Source organism: Oncorhynchus tshawytscha, linkage group LG10 (genome assembly GCF_018296145.1).
Source record: "Oncorhynchus tshawytscha isolate Ot180627B linkage group LG10, Otsh_v2.0, whole genome shotgun sequence".
Lineage (NCBI taxonomy): Eukaryota > Metazoa > Chordata > Actinopteri > Salmoniformes > Salmonidae > Oncorhynchus > Oncorhynchus tshawytscha.
The window spans coordinates 53,549,495-53,555,579 of record NC_056438.1 but is presented as its reverse complement, the minus strand read 5'-3'; positions in this window follow the sequence as shown (position 1 = coordinate 53,555,579).

Below are 6,085 nucleotides of genomic sequence, written 5' to 3'. Positions count from 1 at the left end.
GTTTTAAGGCCATAAGCTGATAATGGCAGCATCCAAAGTTACCATGTCATTCTAGAACAAGGTGATCTGGAATACTCCAAAATCTTGGTTGGCAACAAAAGTGTAAACTCAATTCGTGAGACCTCTGCCTTTTGAGGCCGGGGCCTATCAACACCGCAACCCACTTTTAGGTTGAAATTCCGACAAACAAACCAGGAGTTATGTTTTATAATGTCTGGAGAGGAATTTAATGCCACAAAAACTGATCTGTGTAACAACTACACAGTTTGCCCATAAGTTTACATTCAACTGCATTGGATGAACAACCAATTGGAAATATACTTCAAACACCACAGTGAGATGTAGTTTTGTGTTTATGAGATACCAAATGTACCTTCTCCATGACACCTCTTTCAATGATTTCTCAAGGGATACATCACGTTCTGCACCAGAAGATCAAGACATCTCATGTCACACTCACCAACTAGGCATACATGTTAACAGCACTTTAATATATCCCATTGGCCCAGTTCTTTTTTGAGTGATTCAATTTGTGGATGTTGTGTTGAAATTCTAGAGCTGAATAGCAGTAAAGCAACTAGGCATAACATTCTTAGTAATACAAGCTGATTGTTGGTTCCAAATAATTCAAATGAATCATTCTATTTCTATGCTTGGGTCATCTCAAGTTTATTCTAATGTTCCCATTAGTTGTTCCCAAGAGCAATAAAGGTAGCATATAGGGCTCAACACACCCCTGCACAACAACATGCCTTAATTCCATCTCTTGAATTCCAAGTGCAAACGTAAATGTATTATTTCAATTGAATAATAAAATGCTAGCATTGCATGTTCTCAAAACAACTAAAACTGCAGGCGGTTCATGGAAAAATAATGATCAGCTATTCTTGAATTGATGTATCTTCCCTTATCATCTATCAACATGAACATGAACATGAATCAACATACACACACACATATATATATATATATATATATATATATATACAGTCGTGGCCAAAAGTTTTGAGAATGACACAAATATTAATTTTCAAAGTCTGCTGCCTCAGGTGTATGATGGCAATTTGCATATACTCCAGAATGTTATGAAGAGTGATCAGACGAATTGCAATTAATTGCAAAGTCCCTCTTTGCCATGCAAATTAACTGAATCCTCAAAAAACATTTCCACTGCATTTCAGCCCTGCCACAAAAGGACCAGCTGACATCATGTCAGTGATTCTCTCGTTAACACAGGTGTGAGTGTTGACGAGGACAAGACTGGAGAGCCCTCTGTCATACTGATTGAGTTTGAATAACAGACTGGAAGCTTCAAAAGGAGGGTGGTGCTTGGAATCATTGTTCTTCCTCTGTCAACCACGGTTACCTGCAAGGAAACACGTGCCATCATCATTGCTTTACACAAAAAGGGCTTCACAGGCAAGAATATTGCTGCCAGTAAGATTGCACCTAAATCAACCATTTATCGGATCATCAAGAACTTCAAGGAGAGTGGTTCAATTGTTGTGAAGAAGGCTTCAGGGCGCCCAAGAAAGTCCAGCAAGCGCCAGGACCGTCTCTTAAAGTTGATTCAGCTGCGGGATCGGGGCACCACCAGTACAGTTTGCTCAGGAATGGCAGCAGGCAGGTGTGAGTGCATCTGCACGCACAGTGAGGCGAAGACCTTTTGGAGGAAGGCCTGGTGTCAAGAAGGGCAGCAAAGAAGCCACTTCTCTCCAGGAAAAACATCAGGGACTGATATTCTGCAAAAGGTACAGGGATTGGACTGCTGAGGACTGGTGTAAAGTCATTTTCTCTGATGAATCCCCTTTCTGATTGTTTGGGGCATCCAGAAAAAAAGCTTGTCCGGAGAAGACAAGGTGAGCGCTACCATCAGTTCTGTGTCATGCCAACAGTAAAGCATCCTGAGACCATTCATGTGTGGGGTTGCTTCTCAGCCAAGGGAGTGGGCTCACTCTCAATTTTGCCTAAGAACACAGCCATGAATAAAGAATGATACCAAAACATCCTCCAAGAGCAACTTCTCCCAAATGTTCAGGAACAGTTTGGTGACGAACAATGCCTTTTCCAGCATGATGGAGCACCTTGCCATAAGGCAAAAGTGATAACTAAGGGGCTCGGGGAACAAAACATCGATATTTTGGGTCCATGGCCAGGAAACTCCCCAGGCCTTAATCCCATTGAGAACTTGTGGTCAATCCTCAAGAGGTGGGTGGACAAACAAAAACCCACCAATTCTGACAAACTCCAAGCATTGATTATGCAAGAATGGGCTGCCATCAGTCAGGATGTGGCCCAGAAGTTAATTGACAGCATGCCAGGGCGGATTGCAGAGGTCTTGAAAAAGAAGGGTCAACACTACAAATAGACTCTTTGCATCAACTTCATGTAATTGTCAATAAAAGCCTTTGACACTTATGAAATGCTTGCAATTATACTTCAGTATTCCATAGTAACGTCTGACAAAAATATCTAGACACTGAGGTAGAAGACTTGGTGAGAATTAATATTTGTGTCATTCTCAAAACTTTTGGCCACGACTGTACAGTGCCTTCTGAAAGTATTCAGACCCCTTGACTTTTTCACATTTTGTTACATTACAGCCTTATTCTATAATGTATTGAATAAACTCAGCAAAAAAAGAAATGTCCTCTCACTGTCAACTGCGTTTATTTTCAGCAAACTTAACATGTGTAAATATTTGTATGAACACAAGATTCAACTGAGACATAAACTGAACGAGTTCCACAGACATGTGACTAACAGAAATTGAATAATGTGTCCCTGAACAAAGGTGGGGGGGGGTCAAAATCAAAAGTAACAGTCAGTATCTGGTGTGGTCACCAGCTGCATTAAGTACTGCAGGGCATCTCCTCCTCAAGGACTGCACCAGATTTGCCAGATCTTGCTGTGAGATGTTACCCCACTCTTCCACCAAGGCACCTGCAAGTTCCCAGACATTTCTGGGGGGGAATGGCCCTAGCCCTCACTCTCCGATTCAACAGGTCCCAGACGTGCTCAATGGGATTGAGATCCGGGCTCTTTGCTGGCCATGGCATAACACTGACAATCACGCACAGAACGAGCAGTATGGCTGGTGGCATTGTCATGCTGGAGGGTCATGTCAGGATGAGCCTGCAGGAAGGGTACCACATCAGGGAGGAGGATGTCTTCCCTGTAACGCACAGCGTTGAGATTGCCTGCAATGACAACAAGCTCAGTCCGATGATGCTGTGACACACCGCCCCAGACCTTGACGGACCCTCCACCTCCAAATCGATCCCGCTCCAGAGTACAGGCCTCGGTGTAACGCTCATTCCTTCGAGAATAAACGTGAATCCGACCATCACCCCTGGTGAGACAAAACCGTGACATGTCAGTGAAGATCACTTTTTGCCAGTCCTGTCTGGTCCAGCGACGTTGGGTTTGTGCCCATAGGCAACGTTGTTGCCGGTGATGTCTGGTGAGGATCTGCCTTACAACAGGCCTACAAGCCCTCAGTCCAGCCTCTCTCAGCCTATTGCAGACAGTCTGAGCACTGATGGAGGGACGATCAGCTGTCTGTCCTGTCTCTAACACTGTCTTAGGCGTCTTACAGTACAGACATTGCAATTCATTGTCCTGGCCACATCTGCAGTCCTCATGCCTCCTTGCAGCATGCCTAAGGCACGTTCACGCAGATGAGCAGGGACCCTGGTCATTTTTCATTTGGGGTTTTTCAGAGTCAGTAGAAAGGCCTCTTTAGTGTCCTAAGTTTTCATAACTGTGACCTTAACTGCCTAAGCTGTTAGTGTCTTAACGACCGTTACACAGGAGCATGTTCATTAATTGTTTATGGGTCATTGAACAAGCATGGGAAACCGTGTTTAAACCATTTACAATGAAGATCTGTGAAGTTATTTGGATTTTTACAAATTATCTTTGAAAGAAAGGGTCCTGAAAAAGGAACACTTATTTTTTGCTGAGTTTAAATCAATTTCTTCACAATACCCCAAAGCGAAAACTTTGTCATTTTTTTGCACATTTATTTAAAAAAATAAAAAACTGAAGTATGTTTGATCGGGATAAGTATTCAGACCCTTTGCTATGAGACTCGAAAATAGAACTCAGGTGCATCCTGTTTCCATTGATCATCCTCTAATTTTTTACCCCCCAATTTTGTGGTATCCAATTGGTAGTGGTTACAGTCTTGTCTCATCGCTGCAACTCCCGTACGGACTCGGGAGAGGCGAAGGTCGAGAGCCATGCGTCCCCCGAAACACAACCCAACCAAGCCACACTGCTTCTTGACACAATGCCTATCCAACCCGGAAGCCAGCCGCACCAATGTGTCGGAGGAAACACCGTAGACCTGGCGACCTGGTCAGCGTGAACTGTGCCCGGCCCGCCACAGGAGTTCCTAGTGCGCGATAAGACAAGGATATCCCTGCCAGCCAAACCATCCCTAACCATCCCTAACTTGTCTCATCGCTGCAACTCCCGTACGGACTCGGGAGAGGCGAAGGTCGAGAGCCATGCGTCCCCCGAAACACAACCCAACCAAGCCGCACTGCTTCTTGACACAATGCCTATCCAACCCGGAAGCTAGCCGCACCAATGTGTCGGAGGAAACACCGTACACCTGACGACCTGGTCAGTGTGAACTGTGCCCGCCACAGGAGTTCCTAGTGCACGATAAGACAAGGATATCCCTGCCAGCCAAACCATCCCTAACCCGGACGACGCTGGGCCAATTGTGCGCCGCCCCATGGGTGACAGAGCCTGGGCTCGAACCCATGTGGTGGCACAGCTAGCACTGCCTTAGACCACTGCACCACCTGGAAGGCCCCTTGTTTCTACGACTTGAGTCCACCTGTGGTAAATTCAATTGATTGGACATGATTTGAAAAGGCACACCCCTGTCTATATAAGGTCCCACAGTTGACTGTGCATATCAGAGCAAAAAGCAAGCCATGAGGTTGAAGGAATTGTCCATAGAGCTCCGAGGCAGAATTGTCGAGGAACAGATCTGGGGAAGGGTACCAAAAAATGTCTGCAGCATTTACAGTCCCCAAGAACACAGTGGCCTCCATCATTCTTAAATGGAAGAGGTTTGGAACCACCAAGACTCTTTCTAGACCTCGCCGCCCAGCCAAACTGAACAACCATGGAAGAACGGCCTTTGTCAGACAGGTGACCAAGAACCCGATGGTCACCGACAGAGCTCTAGAGTTCCTCTGTGGAGATGGGAGAACCTTCCAGAAGGACAACCATCTCTGCAGCACTGCACCAACTAGGCCTTTATGGTAGTGGCCAGACAGAAGCCACTCTTCAGTAAAAGGCACGACAGCCCGCTTGGAGTTTGCCAAAAGGCACCTCAAGACTCTCAGACCATGAGAAACAAGATTCTCTGGTCTGGTGAAACCAAGATTGAACTCTTTGACCTGAATGCAAAGCGTCACGGCTGGAGGAAACCTGGCACCATCCCTACGGTGAAGCATGGTGGTGGCAGCATCTTGCTGTGTGGATGTTTTTCAGTGGCAGGGACTGGGAGACTAGTCAGGATCGAGGCAAAGATGAACGGAGCAAAGTACAGAGAGATCCTTGATGAAAACCTGCCCCAGAGCGCTCAGGACCTCAGACTGACCTTCCAACAAGACAACAATCCTAAACACACAGTGAAGACAATACAGGAGAGGCTTCAGGACAAGTCTCTGAAAGTCCTTGAGTGGCTCAGCCAGAGCCCGGACTTGAACCCGATCGAACATCTCTGGAGAGACCTGAAAATAGCTGTGCAGCAACGCTCCCCATCAAACCTGATAGAGCTTGAGAGGATCTGCAGAGAAGAATGGGAGAAACTCCCCAAATACAGATGTGGCAAGCTTGTAGTGTCATACCCAAGAAGACTCGAGGCTGTAATCACTACCAAAGGTGATTCAACAAAGGACTGAGTAAAAGTCTGAATACTTATGTAAATGTGATATTTCCGTTTTTTTTATCTTCATAAATTTCTAAAAGCCAGTTTTTGCATTGTCATTATAGGTATTGTGTGTAGATTGAGGAGATAAAAAACTAATCAATTTTAGAATGTGGAAAAAGTCAAGGG